Below are 23,303 nucleotides of genomic sequence, written 5' to 3'. Positions count from 1 at the left end.
CTTAACCATGTCTGCAAACGATTTTGATATGGCTGGGTGCAGTTTAACGGCTTCTCCATAAGAGATGCAGTTATTTGCCATACTAACTTTGATTTCTTTTTGCCTTACATGTTCTGGGCATGACCTGTTTGTGGCGAAGTGAAAGCCATTGCATAAACAGCAAATGGCATCCTCCTCCTCCACTACACAGGTATTTCCAGGATGCATTTCCCCGCACTTAAAACATTTGGGCTTCGAACGACAGTTATTTTTAGTATGTCCAAATTTACAGCATAAAAAACATTGAATGGTCGGAAAAATGTACAATTCGACGGCAAGAGAGTTGTAGCATGAAAAGACTCGTTTGGGTAATACTTGACCGTCAAATGTCAAAACGACTGTCTCTGAAGGTTGCCAGGTAACAGAACCATTAACCACAACTCTGTGGTTCAAACGTCGTACTTTTAAAACTTTTCCACACCCCATAGGTACGGAAATATTGGAAACAATTTCCTCCTCCGACCACTGTGCAGGAATACCGCGAACCAAGCCCATACGGGTCACGGAAAACGACGGAATGTATGCAGTAAAATTTTCTAAATCAAGACACGTATCAGTAACAAATAAGTTCGCATCGACGTAATTTGAAAACGACATTGCTATACGTGTCCTACCAATGCGCTTAACACTTCCATTAATAATGTTTTTGAAGCCTTTTTTGACTAAAAATTTCCCAAAGGACACCGGGTGCAGAGATGATTTTGCATCAGTTTGTTTAAGTTGAACGTGTACCGTAAAGGGAGCAACATCTAAAGATGAAAATAAATTCCTGCCAACCTTGGTGCTAGTAGTGTCCTTATTTGTATTTACTTTATCCGAAGAGTTTATGGTAGACTGAATGTTAGACTTTGAAGGAGCTTGGGTGTCTTGTATGTTCTCCTGACAATCGCACGAATAATCCCCACCATCATTTTTCCTTCTTTTTTTATTACATGTTTTGCATCGTTTGTGACTCTGACTCTTATTTCTTTTACGTTCACTCCTGCTACCTACAGAAGTGTCCGTGTCCATGGCCGAATCTATTGTGACATTACTTCCGACCTGGAGGTTTTCACCTCCAGGGTCGGGGGGGTCGTCGTCCCCCATTACATATATACAAGAAAACTTACCAACTACGACGAAATCACACTAATTATATATACAAATACAATAATATATACAAACTATGCGAAAAATTATATACAAATTACCGATTCCCTGATCTACACTATTAAAATTGAAATTAAATTTACAAGAAACCTAAAACTTGACCGCCACGTTTCACGTTTCCCGCGCTTTTTCATAGTGATGGTTAGCGTTTTGAATTGATAAAATAATGGTGAATTGTTCTGTAATTGGCTGTCATAGCCGCTCTAAGCAAAAATATGAGAACATAACCTTTCACACGTAAGTACGGTATTTTACACCTTCCTCTTAACGCAATATGTGAGAATAACATCGTAAAATTACGTTACACTCAAGCAATGTAGAATCAAACGATTTCAATAAAAATATCACAATTATTTACGCAAATTAACAAAACATTATTTGTAAAATTATCCGCCCAAATTACGTAGGTTGTTTGTGGTAATCTGTCAGCTACTCAGACGAGTCTGAAGTCAGCCGTTTTTAATCTTCTTCTTAATTTAGCTGCATAACAATCATGTTAGGGATACCAGATGAAGATATCATCATTTTATGGGTAATTTTGACTTAAGTTTTTCGTATTTCTAATTCTAAAAAATAAAATAAACCAATGTTGTGAAGATTAAATGTGGTGTACATTAATTGGTGTGAATAATGTGATTGTGATTTGTGATTTCATAAAATTTTAACTCATAATACATTTTATTTTACGTTTTATTTACTAAACATGTTTAGTTTTGTACCACCTGCGCGAATTATAGGAGGTATTTCATTGTTCATACGCCTAAATAGAACGGCCCATTGACATTTATTCAACAATTTTAATACCGTCAAACTTTGCCTCCAGGGTAATCGCCCCAACGTAATTTTTACCAATATGGTACCCCCACGTTTATGACGTCATCTATGTCTATCCCTTACGGGCGCACGCGGTAGCCCGCATCTATGTAATGCTACTCGTAGAGTCGTAGGTCTATGGGGCTAAAGGACCGTCTCATTTCAAACATAGACATTTCAAACAAGAGAGAGAATCATACTATCTTTGTCTTACACTAGTACTAGCACCCAAAAGAAAAGGATGAGTATAGTTTTTTTTGTTCTTATTTACTGATAAGATTTGCTTGACCAACTATAAGGCCCCATACGCACGAGAGCTTAAAAAGCGTTGCGTGTGGGACGCACCCATAAGTAAGAGCGAGAAAGCGATATCTCTTTCTATAAGCTCTCGTGCGAATGGGTGGGGCCTAACATGCACGGATAATTGTGTTCTCTCAACTTAAAGCACACTCGAGCGCGAATCGCGGCGCGAAGCCGCGAACGCAAGTTAATCTAAAGCGAAATCGACTCACGCTCGCGTTCGCGGCTTCGCACCGCGTAGTCTGTAGCGGGCTTAACGTTTTGACAATTGACAATATTGACATTGACAAGTGTTTGTTTGCATGTTTCTCTAAAGAACAATAATTTATTTATAGAAAAAGTTATAGTTCGTGTAGATTGTTTGACCAATAATCAATAACTGACTTTATCATGAATTTGTTTTTCAGTCGATGACGATGCTTAGGCGCAGAAGAAAATGCTAGCGAAATATATATATATACTCCCTGTTTAGACACGTGGAAAGAATGAGTGGAAAAAGGCTAACAAAGAGAGTGTATAAGGGAGAGGTAGAAACGGGAGTTGGGAAGGGGCAGACCTCGGCGGACTTTTTCTGATCAGATCGGGGAAATCCTGAAGAAAGACCAGGTAGAGCACCCTAAACCGGCGAGCGTGTATGAGGAACGTTATGAAAGTGAAGGTAGCGAAAGAGGTATGTCAGGATCGTAACAAGTGGAAATCCGTGGTCTCTGCCTACCCCTCCGGGAAATAGGCGTGATTATATGTATGTATGTAAGTTTGTTAAACTATCACTAACTGAACGTGAACTTCCAATATTACTTGGAACTCCGGTGGCCGTTTAAGAAGTGTAAAGGATGACTCACGTTAGACCGGGGCGTGACCGGACCGGGGCGGGCCGGAGCGATCCGACACAGGGGCTATCAGGAGCGCCACCGTCGCCGGGGCGTTCCGGGGCCGGGGCGTCAGGGCCACCCGACACTAGTTGTATATCCGAGCAACGGACTGTTTATGACAAATGTCACAAATAATTGTTTGCTGATAGTGATAACTAGGAGAAAAAATGGAAAGGCCGAATAAAATTAAAATTTTGTCCCTTGCTGCCGTAATGGCAGATGAAGAGGCTGCTGCGGGCTCCTTAAGCAGCTTTGGACCTACGAAGACAAATTTTTTGATTATTTTCATATGACCCAAGGCTCTTTCGAAGCCATTCACGACAGGATTAAACACCGTTTGGTCAAACAAATAACTGGATTTCAGGAACCAATAACCAGCAAACATCGTCTGGCTCTCTGTTTAAGGTAAGATATACAATGCGTGTATTGTGTATAACAAATAAGTATAATAATGTGCCGAAGCATATATAAAGGTATTGAGAAGGAAGGAGATGACCGGTTCGCCATACAAATATAGTCCCCATATAGTTCGCACCTGGCCGGTTTTTTTAATATAGGAGGCATACGAGCAGAGCCCATGAACAGAGGTAGATACATTAAATATTATTATGTACAAAGAAACAGCGCTATGTTAAGTAGAAGTTATTTTTTAGGGTTCCGTTCCCTCAAAAGGAAAAAACGGAACCCTTATAGGATCACTCGTGCGACTGTCTGTCTGGCTATCCGTCTGTGACAGCCTATTTTCTCCGAAACTACTGAACCGATTAAGCAGGATATATTTGAGCCCCAAATTAAAATTTTCGTTCGTCACTATGGACCAAGATATACCTATAGAAAAACTGTTTTTTTTCTTATTATTACAAGTATTCTCACGGAGCCCCAACAGAGGCTTTGCGGAGCCCTAGGGGTCCGCGAAGCACACGTTGAGAATGGCTGATATAGACAATCAGATAGCCAAAATAATGTTACAGGTGCCCTCTAGTAGTATTAGGTATTGTGATAGGTACAATGAATGGTATAATAAACATTTTTTTTTTCATATATGTACCATGGACATTCCTCGATGGCATCAAGTTGCAACCGAAAAGCGATGATCACATGGCAAATAAAATCCTGAAGACCGTAGCAGCCACGTCTAAGCAGGATATATTCAATAAATGTTTATTCTTTGTTGTTTGATATATAACTAGTAGTTCGCCCCGGACCGGACTAAGAACTCGCGGTTTGAACAACAAGAAAACCTTTAACAATTATATATGTTTGCCGTAATGTAAACGCTGCAGCTTTACGGCTTGAGGGTTCTGGCCCCAAATTCACCAGGATCCCTAGAGGATCAGGCTAGGGGATTCGTGTCATGCTACTCATGCTCCACAGCAGAACCACCTTAGCTTTAATGAATATATGGGAAATATCTATATAATGTCTAGTCTGTTCGGAAAGAGAAGAGTTGTGGAATGTATTGGGACCTATACATTCCACGACTCTTCTCTTTCCGCACAGACTCTTTACAATTCTAGACTAGTTTAAAAAATATCTATATTTATCACTAGTTTCGTTGTACGCTTTCTTATGTTTCAGCTGTAGAGCATACTCCCTGGCAGAATTGTAGTTAAATATTGTTACACACGCAGTATGCCTGGTTTCATACTTCACAGTCAGGGCTATAACCGCGAACCACTTCATTTGTTCATCTATTTGCCTCTCTATCGATCTTATATATATTTGTGCGGAGGAGAGGCACATAGATGAAATTTTTATTTTGGATGTCTGGCGGCTCCCCTAAGGAAATTACGCGTTCCACGTCTTAGTCATTAATATTAAATAAGAACAATAAAATGTACGAAGAGTACTATTGTATTATTTCAGTAGTTAGTGCCTTTGGGTAATTTTAGACAGAAAATAGGCAAAACTCTGCATAGGTAGAGGGCGTCACTAGCACAATCACAGGGCCTACCGCGTAACCGGCGTAACACGACAATCGAAATTTCGGTCTGCCTGTATATCATTCTTGCATATTCGATCGACAGAGAGGCAGATAACAAAATTTCGATTATTGCGTTTCGCGGTAGGCCATCTGTTAACAAATTACCTTGTCAAAAACTGTTTAAGGCATAGTATGTATACGTTACTTACACGCTATGGTGTACAATACACGCAGTTAGCAATAAATATCCCTTTATGAGTAATACAATGAAATAATATGATGTTTGTACTCTTTGCAGGCAGGCATTTTAATAGGAAGTATTACTGCAATGTTCTGCCGCCAGAGTGCAGCACTGGTGCACAATACTAACTCTTAAAGTAACTTATACATACTAGGCCTTAAACAGTTTTTTGACAAGTTTTCACTGACATTATACATCAAGTCCTATTGCGATTCCTATAAGAGGAAAGAGAAAATAGTGCCATGCTTTGTCCCTATCACCGACTGGGTAGCATCATATATAGGAGGCGATGGCGAAATACCGAATTTATAAGAGTGAAAGAGAAAAAAATCCTATGCTGTCAAATTTTATATGAATATTCTTTCTTTTACCCCCGGTCGCTCGGTAGCGCGTTTATAACTACTTGTATATTATACTATGTCTATGATCAAGGCGGTTTGTTTCTCAGGTCTGTTTACAAGTGGTCTACCGCGAACCGCGAAAATCTAAATTTCTTTATCTGCCTCTCTATCGATTGAATAGGCAAGAGTGATAGAGAGGCAGAAACCGATTTTTTTATTGTGCTAGTGACGCTCGCTACGCATAGTTTTGTGTAATATTCCCTATTAACCTACATGCTCATTATTGAATTATTTTTACAAGCAGTAACATCAATAGGCATCTCATTTAATATAATCCGACTAAATTACATTTCAGCAACACCTCCATATTTCACAAAATAAATCAAGACATTATCTAACCTATATAATTTTGACGTATACGTCCGAGTCGCCCGTGTTGCGACTTAGCTTTCATGTAGCAACACCTAACATGGAAAAGTAAATAATATAGACTGCATGAATCTTAACGGATGACAGCGTTGTTTGGAAAATATTTATAGGTAATATATTATTTATGAATTAGTTTTCGTTGTAAATGTAAGGTATTTTAAATAGGAATTTTCCCTTATTTTAAATATTTATTACGTAAGAGTCAAATTAATACTTAGCTAAATCGCTTGTAATAAATCTTACGTAACGACATGTATACTTATTATATAATTTATTTCATTGTCTGTAATATGATATTCCAACTATGTATATGTTTGAAACGGCAGTCTTTACTTCTTAAAACTCTGCTTCATGGGAACATTTTTTATTTCAATGCAATTAAGTCAAATGATGAACGGAACTATTAAAATTGGCAAAAAAATTCTTAGGCAACTGGCTGTCTGGCGCTATCAACTATCTGAAGTAAAATGTAGAGCCAGTGTGACTAAAATAGATGTACTAATCTTTAATTGCTTTTCATAAAACCGGCAATATATATAGCATTGTGTAATAGCTTTATTTATGGTAATGTGCTTTTTTAAAGAGATTGACAGTCATTGTTGATTAACTTCTCTTTGCGCCAAGTAACATAAACCGACCAAGTAACGAATTAGCTAAACCATCATATTTAAGAAACAAATTTATGACGTTTTGCAACCTTCTTATTTTGGCAAATATATTCCGACACACCCGGGCATGCATATTGCGAAGGGTGGTATTCCATCTGTCCAATCTTGGTCCAACGTGTATTTGCGTTTCACATTTTGCTTAATGAGAGAGTGAGACGCAATGCACATTGGACACTGATCTTGGACAGTGGAATACCACCCCAAGAGAAGAATTGAGTCTCTGGCTTGTCAGGAGGCCCCGGGATGTCATGAACATAAACCGACCAAGTAACGAATTAGCTAATCCATCATATTTAAGAAACAAATTTATGACGTTTTGCAACCTTTTTATTTTGGCAAATATATTCCGACACACCCGGGCATGCATATTGTGAAGGGTGGTATTCCATCTGTCCAATCTTGGTCCAACGTGTATTTGCGTTTCACATTTTGCTTAATGAGAGAGTGAGACGCAATGCACATTGGACACAGATCTTCAACAAGTGGAATACCACCCCAAGAGCAATGGCTTGTCAGGAGGCCCCGGGATGTCAGGCCTTTGCACATAGCATGACCGGCCCGGGCCCGTACCGTGCCCGCGCCGTCGCACTCCCGAGCCCCGGTCATGACGTAATGCTTTCCATAGAAAACAACGCGCCGGAAGCTCCGGCCCGGTCACGCCCCGGTCTAACGTGAGTCATCCTTAACACTCTTACGGTAGATATCGCTAGGGTCCCCTAGACCCATATAGTGGGAAGATTTGCTGACTATGGATGAGGTCTTGGTGGCTCAATTGGCAGAGCGCTGGAGTATAGATCCAGAGGCCGTGAGTTCAAGTCTCACCCAAGGCAGTAATTTTTCCACTTTTAAATTTATTCTAAGCTTAATAGCATCGATCGCAGACGTTTCTGCTTGTTAAAAACTACGTAATTATTCATACATTTACTCACACTATAGAAAAAGTGCATAAGGATTCTAACAAATATTAAAAACTTTGAAACCCGTCGACCTCACTCAAAACTTCAAAAACATTTTTTTCTTACCCTGTCTGTACCTATATTCTAGAACCTGGTTTTGTATGCAAGAATCCAAGTTTATTGACAAAAAAGACCACCACACTTTGTGCCATAAATTATGTAGGGCTCCGTGGCTCAGTTGGCAGAAGCGATTGGACCGATGTTCCAATGGTCGCAGGTTCGTTTAAAAATCTGGAGTAACGCTCGCATATGTTTCTGCTTAAAAAAAAAGTTAAGTATGGGTATTAGCACATTGTGTGTGTGTGTGTGTGTGTGTGTGTGTGTGTGTGTGTGTGTGTGTGTGTGTTAAGATCATTTCCAGGTAGATGTTGCTGAATACTGAGAAACAAAAAAAATCCCCCTGACTTAAAAACGAGAGCTTTCTAAAAGTGACATTATTTTCTCATAATTTGCCAATGAACCGCCATACTAGCCTGCACCACTATACCTATACAACTCATGACCTCATCTAATCTATTTTGTTTCTGTTTCAGTCATAACATATTAGAGGACACTCAAATTATCGAGGACATGGAAGACTTATTTAGAAAAGGGATAGTCATAAAATTTAGCTATCGAACGAAAGAAGAAAAGTTCTTACATTCCGCCTGGAACAAACCTCTCAGCAAGTGGCATGTCCATGCATTTCGAATAGTCAATAGTCAGTGTTTATTTGTAAAACATATGTAGGTGAATCTATTACAGTGTAAAGGATTTTTTTTTACAAACTTAAGTTGCAACGTTGCAATGTATGTATCAAGTCCTGCAAGATAAATTAGACCACACTTCCCTGTATTCGATTGAGCTAAAACTTCACATACACTCTTTATGTTGGGTGATAACATAATACATTATATGAGTTGGGTGATAACGCAATATTATGGTACAGTCAGCTGCAGAGAAAAGGCACCCCCTGCATACAAATTTAAATTTGCATGAACGTGGGGTACCTTTTCCCTGCAGTACCATCGAATATCTGATGATGGACGCAGGAAGTGGTCATATAGGAGGTCATAGAAGGAGATAAAATAACGCAACCGAATTTGTGTCTGGATTTGTTAGAATTGTCTTGATAAGTATTAGCATAGAGTTACTTATACTAGAGCGGTACTGTCATATTAAATTTTGTAACCCCAGTAAATTCACTGCCATCTGTCGACATACTTTAAAACTAAAAATGAAGATTTATAAAAATACTATAAAATGTATTTAGATATATAGATAAATGATTTTTTTTATTTGCATTAATTATTTTTATGATTTTGACCCATGTTCTTTCACTGATATGCGTTAAAATTGTTAAATAATAAACGAAACCGTCAACGCCATCTATACGACTGTAGGCCAAAACTAGTAGCGCCCTCTGAACGAGAATCAAATTGTCTTGATTTTCGAGGCACGTTTTTTCCTTAGACTGTATCCATCTATTGGTATTAGTGAGGGCTAACGCGTATGAATTCGCCGCTAGGGGCGCTAGTGTAGATGGTGGTCTTTTCCATAGTTCGAAATGTCAAATGTCACTTGTCACTTTAAAATTCAAATTCAAAGCAAAATTTCCATTGATTCTCGAAATCAAAGCTTTGCTACGTAGGTGTGAATCAAGAGGCCTACATATTGTTCTCGGGTGGGTTCCAAGCCACTGTGGTATTAACGGCAATGAGATGGCTGATATGTGGGCAAAACGAGCGATTGACATCGGATCAATAAAGCAGGAAATTTACGGTACTGACCTATTGAGTTGTGCGCTATCCAATATGTTTAATACATGGCAGAAGCAATGGGATACCTCTAGAATACAGACAGGTAAACATTATGGCTGTGTACAACCTCGAATTACTCGAAAACCGTGGTTCTATCGTTTTCGTACTTCTCCGAAATGGGTAATATCGACCATTTGTCGTTTACGCTTAGGTAAAGTATGTACTCCGTTATTTCTGGCTATGATTGGTGTCCGTGCGAACTCATTGTGTGAATGCGGGTTGGATGAGGGTAACTTGGACCACATCTTCTTTGCTTGTTCAGGGTGTAGCTATTCACTGTACGATGTATTACCCGAAAATGTTCCACGACCTATATGCTTTAGCTCACTGCTTTGTCACATGGATACTAGGCTTACTTCTATACTCATTAAATATTTACAAACGAACAACATTAAACTCTAAATAGCGTCTTATCTTTTATAATCTAATGCGTCTAATTATTTATGTTTTATTCTATACTTCATATTTATTTTATATATCGTTTTCTTCTCTTCCACTTCCTTCATGTTGGCACTATTAACGTTCTGTCACCCACTTCCCGCTTTTCTACTAATTTTTGTATTCGTCATGTGTTTGTCTGTGATGTTCATAACAATTATTCGTTTTTAGGTTTTCCCAACCACACCTCCCAGACTACCGAACATTCTCCTCACGTGTGAAAGTCAAAAACCGACATTGGCAAATTCACCCCGTGCAAAATTGCGGGGAGTAAAAGCCAGATAGGATAAAAAAAAAAAAAAAAAAAAAAACAGAGGCGCCAACTGGTGAGCAAAAAAACGATAGTCCTCTTTGCCTGTTAAAAGAATCGGCAATAAAAACTTGTATCAAAAATATCAGTTTTAACAAAATCCTTATTTCATTTCATTTATTTAACATTAAAAGTCATGTGCATTACAGAAGATGTTAGTAAAATGTAGTCAGTACATTGACACCCGGGTAGGGCACATAATGTTAGTACTTGTGAGGTACCTACAGAGGGCTACAGTTTTTGTGCTCACCAGTTGGCGCCACTGTAGATGTAAATTCTTCTATGCTTATTTTTATAAAATCAATACGACCACACTTCCCTGTATTCGATTGAGCTAAAACTTCACATACATTCTTTAAGTTGGGTGATAACATAATACATTATATAAGTTGGGTGATAACGGAATATTATGGTACAGTCAGCTGCAGAGAAAAGGCACCCCCCTGCATACAAATTTAAATTTGTATGAACGTAGGGTACCTTTTCCATGCAGTACGATCGAATATCTGATGATGGACGCAGGAAGTGGTCATATAGGAGGTCATAGAAGGAGATAAAATAACGCAACCTAATTTGTGTCTGGATTTGTTAGAATTGTCTTGATAAGTATTAGTGAGGGCTAACGCGTATGAATTCGCCGCTAGGGGCGCTAGTGTAGATGGTGGTCTTTTCCATAGTTCGAAATGTCAAATGTCACTTCAATGACTGACAGCTGTTCTTTAGTGTTTTGGACCACCATCAACAGAGGCGCCGGACTTCCGGTTCGAGCGCCATCTTGATAGTTAGCATCGTGATTAATTACTTTGTTTTTTGCTCATTAATATTGTTTAAAGTGTAATATCGATAGCTTATTATACAGTAAACTAATGTGGTAGTGTGCAGTAAATGGTTTAACCACCATCTTGGAGTCAACGGCCGGTAGTCCACGTGCTTCTTGTAAAGTCTAGCTATCGATTTACAAGAGCTAACAAATCACCGTACACTGTCTTGTACAACCGTACAATTTTTGTCGTTTTTAAACCTCTTAATACCTTGATACTGGCGAAATAGTCCCACTGGGCTGAAGCCATAATTTTAAAAGAAGAAGAAGAACAGAGGCGCCAACTGGTGAGCAAAAAAACGATAGTCCTCCTTGCCTGTTAAAAGAATCGGCAATAAAAACTTGTATCAAAAATATCAGTTTGAACAAAATCCTTATTTCATTTCATTTATTTAACATTAAAAGTCATGTGCATTAAAGAAGATGTTAGTAAAATGTAGTCAGTACATTGACACCCGGGTAGGGCACATAATGTTAGTACTTATGAGGTACCTACAGAGGGCTAAAGTTTTTGTGCTCACCAGTTGGCGCCACTGTAGATGTAAATTCTTCTATGCTTATTTTTATAAAATCAATACGTTCTAATATACACAAAGGTATTTTAACGTCTAAATGTGCCATTTTTTCAACTTGTTTAATTTTGCATATATTTTAGTTGGCAGTTTTTATAAACCACTAACATTTATTGAGCTATATCATGTTTACCATGATTAATCAAAGACGAACAAACATTTACCACAATTATGAATAAGGAAGGAGTTAAGTAAATTCCCGATAAAAAAGCTTGAAGCCCCTAAAACTTCTTTGCATTGGACATTTTGAAAGACCTACATCTACACTCGCGCCCCTAGCGGCGGAATTAAACGCGGTAGCCTTCATTACCTACACTAGAGCGGTACTGTCATAGTAAATTTTGTAACCACAGTAAATTCACTGCCATCTATCGACACACTTTAAAACTAAAAATGAAGATTTATAAAAATACGATAAAATGTATTTAAATATGGATAAATGAGTTTTTTTATTTGCATTAATTATTATTATGATTTTGACCCATGTTCTTTCACTGATATGCGTTAAAATTGTTTTAATGACAAACGAAACCGTCAACGCCATCTATACGACAGTAGGCCAAAGCTAGTAGCGCACTCTGAACGAGAATCAAATTTTCTTGATTTTCGAAGCACTTTTTTTCCTTAGACTGTATTCATCTATTACGGAGTTATATCTATCTTTGTTACCTACTTATACTTATATTATAATCTATTGCTTGTACCAATTATAATGCCTGCATATCTAATTTAATTTAACATTTTTATAATATGTCAAGAAGCTAATAATTATAACAATAATTTGGAACCCTTTTCAAACTCAAACATATTTATTGCTCATAGTATTACAAATTACAAGAATACAGACCCTGTAAGGGCACAGCAATTTTGTTTTGCTGCAACGCACACAGCAATCCTACGGGTTTTTTTGTTTTGTTTTTATATTTTTCTTTTGTTTCTTTTATATGTGTGTATTGTGGCAAAAGAATAAATGATTTGTCTATCTATCTACATTTACTTAATAGGTTTGTGTAAATAAACTTCGTTTATTTTCTTGGCAATGGTTGTATTATTTACTCATTTATAATATTCTCTCCAGCAGCACAGAGCCGACAATCCGACATTGTTACATATCTGTATCAGAGTTTACATTAGTAAACATAGAAGACTGACAACGCCGCGAGAATTGTCATTGTTGTAAATGGAATTTAAGTTACTTATAGCAAAGACATAATTATGTAACTCCGTATAAGCAAGATAAATAGTATAAGGAAAAAATGTGCCTCGGAAAGCAAGAAAAAGTTATACTCGAATAGATGGCGCCACACCTTTAGCCTATACTCATCTCATCAAGGGGGGGCAATATTTCTCACTTATAAGAAACTAGTTATAAGAAACATGTACCGTTTGTGCCCAAATAAACATTAAAACATTATGTCCTGTCTTTGTTTGTAACATGTATTTTTCTTTGTAGTGCACAATAAAGAATTTTATTATTATTATTCCACCTACCCAGGGTCTCAGCCAGGTATAAGTAAATTTCTGTCTCATTTACAGAGGGTTCCATTTATAGAGATGAGACTTGAGGTTATTTCAGTTATAGAGGCTTGTTTTGTCTCAGCACTAACAGAGATAATTCAGTGCTAAAGTATCGGGACCGCGCTATGAGTCAGCTATAATAGAGGTACTAAGTACCTAACAGTGACAGATTTATTACGTATAAAAGCTAAAATAAAAAATAGGAATAAGCGAAACCTATTCACCTATGTCGAGTCCATTAAAGTTGCGGGGAATGCTGTTTTGTATAAAGATTGTCCGTCTTGAATGTTTACTAGTCTCTACTTGTATAGAAACATAGGTAAATAGTTTAGGTAGGTATTCGTGTGATAGTAAAACATAGGCGACATAAGTATGTATTTATTAAGCTCGCTAGCAACTCGCAAGCGCACACTCTTAGTAACAGCCGGTTTTGTGCATGATGCTTAGGAAGTCCTTGAGGAGCGCCTTCCTTAATTTCTCCCTTGATCCAAGAGAAGTTTTCTGGAAGAAATAGAAGGAAATAAGTAAAAGTAGGTTCATGTGGCAGCAACGGAGGAAATATTTTCACATGAGAACAGTATATTTGCACCCAAGATATACTAACTAATCGCCGGGAACAATCATTTGTCTTTATGTCTGTAAACAAGGCGCAGATTAGATTAGAACTGGGTGCCTTATTTAAACCTAATATTGCATTCCCAGATTATGTATCTCAGAGGTACCTAACTATCAAATAATAGGTACCTATCTCATTGCACAATACAGCCACACTCATACTTATTCAAAAGAGTAAAAGTTACCTACTAAGACAGACCTAGTGGAGCGTTACAGTTTTTTTTATGTCTAGTACTTAATTCGGTACTCAAAAGAACCTACCTTCTATTTACAGCTATTACAAATTGCTTCAATAGCTACTGGCTCACAGTAGTCTGACCAATGGACTAGTTGCCATCAGCTAGCAGGTGTTATTACACCTGTTAGAACCTAAAACAAAAAAGTATCTACCTAGATGTAAGTTTTTCAAGTAGATTTTCCCCCTTAGGTTAGGATTTGAATGTTGAGGTAAAAAGTAGCTTAGTAATGTAACCTAACCTAGGTTAATAGCATAAGTAAGAGATTGTGCAACAGATATCTTATCATACTAACTTTTACATTTATAATGTGAGGTAGTATTTAAGAGTTTAGGAGCATTGTTATCGAGAGGTTTGTTTGACAGACATGTAAACTTTACGAGAAACACTGCAATTTTATAGCTTTACCTTTAGGTGTTTTAGTAATCCATCACCGTTTTGACTTTTGAGGCTCGGCGTTAAGTTCGGCACATAACTGTAAATATGCGAAATGCCCGAAATTCTTCGTCTGGCATATCAGACGGGTTGTAAGAGTGTCTTGATAAAGCTATGCACGAGATTTTTAGACGCTCTTTTTCTTTAACAGCATCCGCGAGTAGGAATAATAAAATTTGACTTTCCTGCAAAGAAAAAATTGACAATATATATATACAGCGGAACATTGTAACTAATAACTCAATATCATAGAAAAACTGATATTTACCCGTAATTTATACCTTAAAATTGGTTTATTCAATAATTTTGCTTTCACGACAAGGCTTATCGTCACCTAAGAAGCACGTAGATAGAATTAACGAAGTTGAACTGTCAAAATGGGACAATGTGTCAAATTATCAACGACGGCAACGACTATGTTATGCAAATTGTCGTCTGTCAAGCTCCTGTCATCTACCGCTGTCATTCTATCATCTACCGCTGTCATTCTGTCATCTACCGCTGTCATTCTGTCGTCTACCGCTGTCATTCTGTCGTCTACCGCTGTCATTCTGTCATCTACCGCTGTCATTCTGTCATCTACCGCTGTCAGATGTGGATAACTATCACGATTTCGCCCTATCACGGCCTTGTCACGCTACCATGCTAAGCCCGCTGGGACACTTTTATACTTGAGTGTTGCATTTTTATATCGCCGCTATACTTACTCAACCTCATATCTGCAACACTCATTTGATGACAAAAACACCCGTATTCCGAATGAAAGAAAACCGACATTTCCATCAAATGATTGTTGCAGATATGAGGTTGAGTAAGTATAGCGACGATAAGTACAGTCACGGACTTTAATTGTTGAGCCATTTAGGGTTCACTTTACATTGGACATTTCATACCGTTGGAATTGTCAACCAAATTAATTCAATTCAATTCAATACATTTATTTCATGTAACCAAGACACACACACACAGACATACACACACAGACACACACACACATTTTATTAGTAACACTTACAAAACTAAGGGGTTAGTAGGTGGGTACAGCTTAGCTTATTAGCTTGAACTTAAATGGATCAACAATTAACCGACTGAGCTACCGAAGTTTATCAGAAATTACTTGATACAAATTAGTTTTAAAAATATCATTTTGACAATTTATCGATAAAGTGACATTTTCCCGTGAAAGTTATGTATATTAAACCAGGACATCGACTTTGACATTTCTAGCAGCAATGCAGTCGGTAGCACTTTGGCGCTGCAATGCTGTCGCGATTGGAATGTAGCCTTTATAACCTCTTGGGGCTCAATGTCCTAATACTAGTACAAATAACTTCCAATGTAATTTAAATTTCCAATGAAATGGAACAGTTGCCTTTATTTTTTTTCGTTCTATTATAAAACTAAACAAATTCAACTCTATTTTCTAATACCGTTGATTCAAATTCGATTGTCAATTTTCCTTGCACGGTGGGCTGCTAGAGGATAAAGGCGGTGACCACATCCCGTGTTTAATTGTCCACTATATACGTGTCCATGAATATGCTAATACTTCAACGTTGGTGGCCTAGAAAGTATACTAAAATAACGGCCAAGTGCGAGTCGGACTACCATTACACATAATCCGGCAAAAAATCACGTTTGTTGTATGGGAGCCCCACTTAAATATTTATTTTATTCAGTTTTTAGTATTTGTTGCTATAGCGGCAACAGAAATACATCATCCGTGCAAATTTCAACTGTGTAGCTATCACGGTTCATGAGATACAGCCTGGTGAAAGACGGACAGACAGCGAAGTCTTAGTAATGGGGTACGCGAGTGTAGAATCTAGTTCGCTAATCAGCGAAATCGACTCCACACTCGCATTCGCGGCTTCGCGCCGCGTAGTCTGGAGCGGGCTTGTGAATTAACATGAATTTTAAAAAAATAAGACCGCCTGTTGTTTGCAATGTCATTTGTGCTGCTGTTTTTTTAGGGTTCCGTACCCAAAGGGTAAAAACGGGACCCTATTACTAAGACTCCGCTGTCCGTCTGTCTGTCTGTCTGTCACCAGGCTGTATCTCATGAGATACACGGTTCATGAACCGTGATAGCTAGACAGTTGAAATTTTCACAGATGATGTATTTCTGTTGCCGCTATAACAACAAATACTAAAAACAGAATAATATAAATATTTAAATGGGGCTCCCATACAACAAACGTGATTTTTTTGCTGTTTTTTCCGTAATGGTACGGAACCCTTCATGCGCGAGTCCGACTCGCACTTGGCCGGTTATTCTGCATTATGTTCTTCTGTTGAATTGAGATTTGCAATATAGAATGAATATTTGTATTAACAGTTTTGAATGATTCACGGTTAATTTCACTCGTAGTGTGCTTGGACAGAGCAACGAGTGTGAACTTACATGCATCTTGTTCACGAGTAACTGAAGATAGCGGGTGGATGTCAAAGTTGTGTAGACCGCGCTCGGTCTACCCTCATTCTTGCGCGTCGGCTGCGTTCGCTTTCAACGTTACCATCGGTCGCGTTCACAGTGTGAACGGTCTACACAACTTTGACATCCACCCGCTATCTTCAGTTACCCGTGAACAAGATGCATGTAATGTAACTGCGTCGAAATATCGGGAGCTCGAAAACAATACAAAAGGTAATCAAATCACGGTCCATATCCCGGTCAATATAAGTCTAGTATTTGTATTGTATAGTAATTAATAGAATCGGGCGTTATTTTAGGGATTAGGAAAGTAATGTTTTTGTTTTAATTAACATTAATTCTTTAACTGGGAAAACATTTTTACTTTTGTTAGCGCTAGTTACCAGCCGTGAGTTTTTTGCATTCATCATCTTTTCATAAAAATAATTAGGCTCGATTTATCTGTTTTGATTTTTTTAATCATATTTTGAAATCGGAAATCTGTCGCTGAAGGAATTTCGCAAAGGATCGTGTCGTTGCGAAGTTAGATAAGTATAAGAGCACAGAATAAGTAATAGTATTATCATACAGGACGGCCACGCACCGCCCCGCCCCGATTTGAATTACCTCGCCCCGCGACAGCAGGTTGACGACCTTTTGCTGACCGCTCAGTACTTTTTAAGGGGCCCACTGACTATCAGTCCGCCGGACGATATCGGCCTGTCAGTTGTTCGGAACTGTCAAATTTTTGTTCTAACTGACAGGCCGATATCGTCCGGCGGACTGATAGTCAGTGGGCCCCTTTATAAGCAACTTACTCACACAATGACGCATGCCGCGTGTACAGACGTGCCGTTCACACATAGAAACGCATGTGATTTTTGATGTATAGCGTGTCCGCCCTGTGGTAGAGATAAGAGAATAAGTGATAATTAATAAAAATGATAAGCAACCGAGTGTTTAGAAATTTGAAACGCTCACTGGCGCGACGGTGACCGCATCCAGTTTAATTGTCGACCATAAATGTGTCGATGGACATGCTAATAAATGCGTTTTATTGCGGATGCTAAGTGGAACAAGACGGGATGCGTTAATTAGGTGTATGTGATGAGTGAGGAGGAAAGACTTGTCGCGGGATAAAGAAATGAATTTTGTGACGATCTTACATGTTAATAATGAAGAACACAAGTTTTCCACTGCAAATAATATCTGGCTGCGATTCTATGCGTTGCGTTGCGGGTGTCGTCGCGTCAGCTTACCATGCACAGCCCAGTGTAAATTATGCAAAGGTGGCTGTACAAATCAAAAGTAAGTTATTGTAATTTTCAATCCAGGGTTATTTTGCATGCTGAACACTGATTATAGGTCTGGGACAAAATTATAGGTTTAATGGTTATTCACTAGGCACAAAAATAATTCAACAGTAATCTACAGTCACAAAAATAATTCAATAGTAATCTACAGTCACAAAAATAAGTCAACAGTAATCTACAGTCACAAAAATAATTCAACAGTAATCTACAGTCACAAAAATAATTCAACAGTAATCTACAGTCACAAAAATAATTCAACAGTAATCTACAGTCACAAAAATAAGTCAAGAGTAATTCTACAGTCACAAAAATAAGTCAACAGTAATCTACAGCAACCAGTTCATGTATTTAGAAACAAACTGTTTCTTCATTTAACATCATCATCTTCCGCGCGTTTTCTAGTTTTTTTTACGTAAACAAGTGCCATCTGACTTTCCAACTAGGAAAGCCTTATTGAGATTAGTTCGGTTTCCTCGCGATGTTTTCCTTCACCGAAAAGTGACTGGTAAATATCATATATGGTACATATAAGTTCCGAAAAACTTTTATTGATACGAGCCGGGGTTTAAAACCGCAACCTCTGGATTAAAAGTCGTACACTCTTACCATTAGGCTACCACCGCTCTTCAGTCTTCATTGAACATTCATGTCTAAAAAATCATGTGAAGGACATTTTGAGAAAACTGGACCTATAAGGCGAGTAGATTCAAGGTTAGCGAGCCAAATGATGCTGGTTACGTCTTAAGATTTCCCATTATCAAATTGGACAAAATAATCTTGTTCAATTTAGCTACTTAGGTACGTGCAATGATTGATATTTTTTACCCGTGAACTACCCGTGCGAAGCCGGGGCGGGTCGTTAGTATAAGACGAATATTACTTACCAAATTTCATAGTTCTATGTCAACGGGAAGTACCCTATGAATTTTGATTCTCTCGAGTCGACCGGTATAACGTTTTTTGCGGGATTAAACGGCCGTATCTTATTTTTACGTTAACTTAGAAGTTTGTTTTCACAGCTTTAAGGTACTATAAGGCTTTAAGATAGGTAGGTAAGGTAGGTAGGGTCTTGAGTATATGGTTTTAATTTCAACTCTATAACTCCACGCGTTCCTTGACTGACAGACAGACGGACAGAGGACCAAGCGATCCTATAAATAAGGGTTCCATTTTTTCCCTTTGAGGTACGGAACCCTAAAAATACTTACTTAAATGTAAAAAAATAGTAACAGATCAGCTTTGTATTAACATAATCCATCGTTAAATATATAATTAACGGGTCACTCACGTATTTTAAGTCGAAAAACGCTAATAAAAACGTATATCTAATATGTCTGTGTCTCACGGAAGTTTTGTTATTAAAATAATCCATCGTTTTCTAAATAACGAAAGTAAACACTACCGCCTTTATTAAGGTTTCATTCGGATTCAGACTGCATCAGCGTTACTGCTCTACATTGCAGCAAAGTATTTAAGGCAGTACCTAACGGAAACAAGATTTTAATAAATAATATAAATTATTTATAAGTAGGATACAGACAAAGAGTGAAACTAAGTAAAAGCGTGTTAAAATGTTAAAATGAAATCCCGAAAGCTATAAATTCACTACCCCTTTTTTATACATACAAATCCTTTTTCCGGGCCATAAAAGTTAATTAGCGACCTAATGTGGATCTCGGGCTAATCGCTTTAATTATTAATGTGTGGCTCACAAGATAACGTGACTAGGTACATTTAAAAATACTTCTACACATCTGGGTTGGTTTGATTTCGTACCATTACGCAAAAAACGGCAAAAAAAAACACGTTTGGCAGCTCCGATATATCTGATGGCGACTGTACAAAACTTTACAATGCATGTGCTCGAAAAGTGCGTTTCCTACGGAGTCATATCATGCGGAAAGTACTACTTTTCCGCACTAGTGCTTTTTGTTTTCAATTTTTTTTTTACAGTACATATGGAAAAGAGCACTTTTCCGCACTAGTGCTTTTTGTTTTCAATTTTTTAATAATTAAACTTATTTGCCATTATATGTTTTTTTTATTTACTCGCACAATGCATAGTAAAACATTGTATGATACACGTGCGTAAAGATGATTTTCGCACTTGTTCCATAAATAACTATTTACTCACTCTTTCTTTGCACAAACCACAAACATTTTTAGCAACGAAAAGTACTGTCGCCGCGGCCTCGTTATATCGGTTCGGTTATATCCCGCGCGGCCGAGGTTTTAAAAAAAATCTGAACACACGATCTAAGGCCTCGTCAATGGAGGCGTGTTCAGATATTTGCATTTTGGAGAATTGAATTGGTTTAGTTTTAAAATCAAACGAAACAAATCAAAAATTATTCATTTAATAATTTCACTGAAGGTAATTTGTACTAGTATTAGGGCCGTGGGATGCTAAAGGTTATGGACTCTGAAATGAATATGCCTGACTCGTATTTTATAGTCCCATAACTTCACACTTATTGAATTTATTCCATGTCAGTGAATATTACTGCAGCTATAACTACGCTCGCACGCCACCCACGCACATTTTACTGTTCTCAGAGGACAATTATGAGCTTTTCTAACGCACTGTGATGTGCGAGTTACGAAAATTTTCCAAAAAGTTGGAAAAGTTCTTAAAAATTTCAGAAAAAAAAAACAAGAAACAGTCATTTCGGAAATTGAAAATTTTGACTCCCGTGCAAAAATATGAGAATTATCCGTAATATTGTCTTCGGTTACCGCGATAGCTACTCGTACTCATGAAATAAAACTATGAAAGTGAATTGGAGGATTTGTATTGACTGGCTTGGATTGAATCGAACCCGTGTCTTCGGCTTACGCATGAAGTCGTCTGAGTCGTCTCATGCATTAAGTTTATATTTGAACCAAATATTTTTTTATGTGAAGGTTTATAAAAGTATATTAATTTTTTCCGCTGTTCAAACGATATAAATAATGATTACAAAATCTTGCATGGAGCTAATTAAATTATTTGTACAAGATTTCATTGTTTACATAGAAAATAAATCAGCAAGTAGAAGTTTTGTATGTAAAATTATTACTCCCTTTAATTTCTTTATATTACAATTTCTAGCAACAAAAACTACCGTCACATGGGCGTAAGGTGAAAATATTACTTTTCTCGTAGAGTAACTTATACTAGAGCGGTACTGTCATAGTAAATTTTGTAACCCCAGTAAATTCACTGCCATCTGTCGACACACTTTAAAACTAAAAATGAAGATTTATAAAAATACGATAGAATGTATTTAAATATAGATAAATGATTTTTTTTTATTTGCATTAATTATTTTTACGATTTTGACCCATGTTCTTTCACTGATATGCGTTAAAATTGTTAAATAACAAACGAAACCTTCAACGCCATCTATACGACTGTAGGCCAAAACTAGTAGCGCCCTCTGAACGAGAATCAAATTTTCTTGATTTTCGAGGCACGTTTTTTCCTTAGACTGTATCTATCTATTACGGAGTTATATCTATCTTTGCTTTTCTGCAACAGTTCTTATGGGCATTATGGTGATTATGGTGATTCTGAGTCTAAATAACCCAAAAGTTGATGGTTTTTCAAAAATAAGTAAATTAAACCCCCTTATAGTAACGAAACGGCCAAGCCACTTATTTTGACTAAGGTGTAGAGTTTGTGAAGTTAGGGCTTGTAGAGTTGGACGTTAGAAGCTTGGCTCTACATGAGATCTGAAAACTTTTTGACAGTGCGACCTATATGGTCTCGTCTTGGCAACATTTTACATGAAAATGTTTTTAGTGGGATATTTGTTACTTGAATGCTCGTGTAAAAAATCATGTTGTTTTAGAATGTTTGAAAATGAGAGCGTCACTTCGATTCTATTACTAAATTATTTTTATTTTTTCCTAAATTATTTTAAATGACGGCGGCTATGTTCTTGCCGTTAGCGTAACTTTTAACAAAGAAAAATTATCCTATTTTCTTTTAAGGTACCTATTTTTGGGCCAGCCTGTATGACGCAATACTTAAAATAATAAGGCTTATAAATCCAAGGGGATTAGCTTAAACATTAGAATCCTAATCCAAATAAACCCAAGATTTTAAGGTACGAAAAAAAATACTAACGGCACTAATTAATATGGCTCCCGGGCCGCGATTCTACGCGCGCTTAAAAAGCTTAATATTACGCTTTGCGATCATCCCAATTATCTCAAAGAAGGCTGTGAAATTGCCTCGTCAAAAAAACCGGAGATCAAAGCGTTCGAAGATAATGAATACCGTATTTACCTACATATAAGTATCGTGGGATGAGATCGTGTATTGTACAGTCGCCATCAGATATATCGGAGCGGCCGAGGTGCTCAAAAATATCTGAACACGCACCTAGCGCCTTGACAATAGAGACGTGTTCAGATATTTGTGAGCACCTTGGCCGCTCCGATATATCTGATGGCGACTGTATAAACATTGGCAACACCATTTTTCACATTTTTACTAGTGTGTACTGACGTAAAGACAGCCATGCGTGCCTACTATGCATATGCACCTATATGATTACAATGCGGCATAGTACTCTGGGGGAACAGCTCTGATACAACTAAACTGTTTGTACTGCAAAAAAGATGCCTCAGAATTATTGCTAATTTAGATAATATGACAAGTTGTAAGGAATACTTTATTCAACATAACATCTCGCCTTTAAAATACATTTTAGAAGCACTAAAACAATATTTCCCTATTCCCGAAATACTCTCGTCCATCAAACTTAAGACCCAATAAGACTAGCCCGGCCTAAATCAAACATGAAAATGATACACTGGTCCATTTGCCATGTCAGCCAGGCAAGAAAAAGTGACCATCAAGCCCTCCAGTAGGCCGGAATCGAGCCAGCCTCTTTACATGGGTAACGCCCTGACTACCTACTAGGTCACTGCGGTACCCGTCCTAAATTCTGGAGTATATGCAAACTTTGAAAGACTAAAAGGCGTCTTTGATCATGTCTAGTCTAAAGGGCCTAGCAGTACGTTCTTGCACCACCTATACGAATTCCTTACGGGATTACGGTATAGCGATAACCGATATCGATCTTGCGGTCTTTATAATCTCTCAGATCTGT

At 37.7% G+C, this 23,303-nt stretch overlaps 1 protein-coding gene, 1 long non-coding RNA gene and 1 other non-coding gene across 8 annotated transcripts in view; 2 read left to right on the top strand and 1 right to left on the bottom strand.

Moving 5' to 3' along the window:
• The window catches only part of LOC134751532 (muscle calcium channel subunit alpha-1-like), a 134,299-nt gene that overhangs the window by 25,179 nt on the left and 85,817 nt on the right, over window positions 1-23,303 (top strand). The gene's annotated exons all lie outside the window — the stretch shown is intronic.
• Window positions 7,534-7,606, top strand: Trnay-aua (transfer RNA tyrosine (anticodon AUA)). Its single transcript has one exon. It is a non-coding gene; the product is annotated as a tRNA-Tyr (tRNA).
• Window positions 13,563-14,917, bottom strand: LOC134751558 (uncharacterized). Its single transcript, XR_010128679.1, has 3 exons — window positions 14,449-14,917; window positions 14,066-14,173; window positions 13,563-13,690 (listed from the first exon to the last, which is right to left on the bottom strand). It is a non-coding gene; the product is annotated as an uncharacterized LOC134751558 (long non-coding RNA).

Source organism: Cydia strobilella, chromosome 22, assembly GCF_947568885.1.
Source record: "Cydia strobilella chromosome 22, ilCydStro3.1, whole genome shotgun sequence".
Lineage (NCBI taxonomy): Eukaryota > Metazoa > Arthropoda > Insecta > Lepidoptera > Tortricidae > Cydia > Cydia strobilella.
The sequence above is the reverse complement of the archived record's forward strand: the minus strand, read 5'-3'. Positions and strand labels throughout refer to the sequence as shown.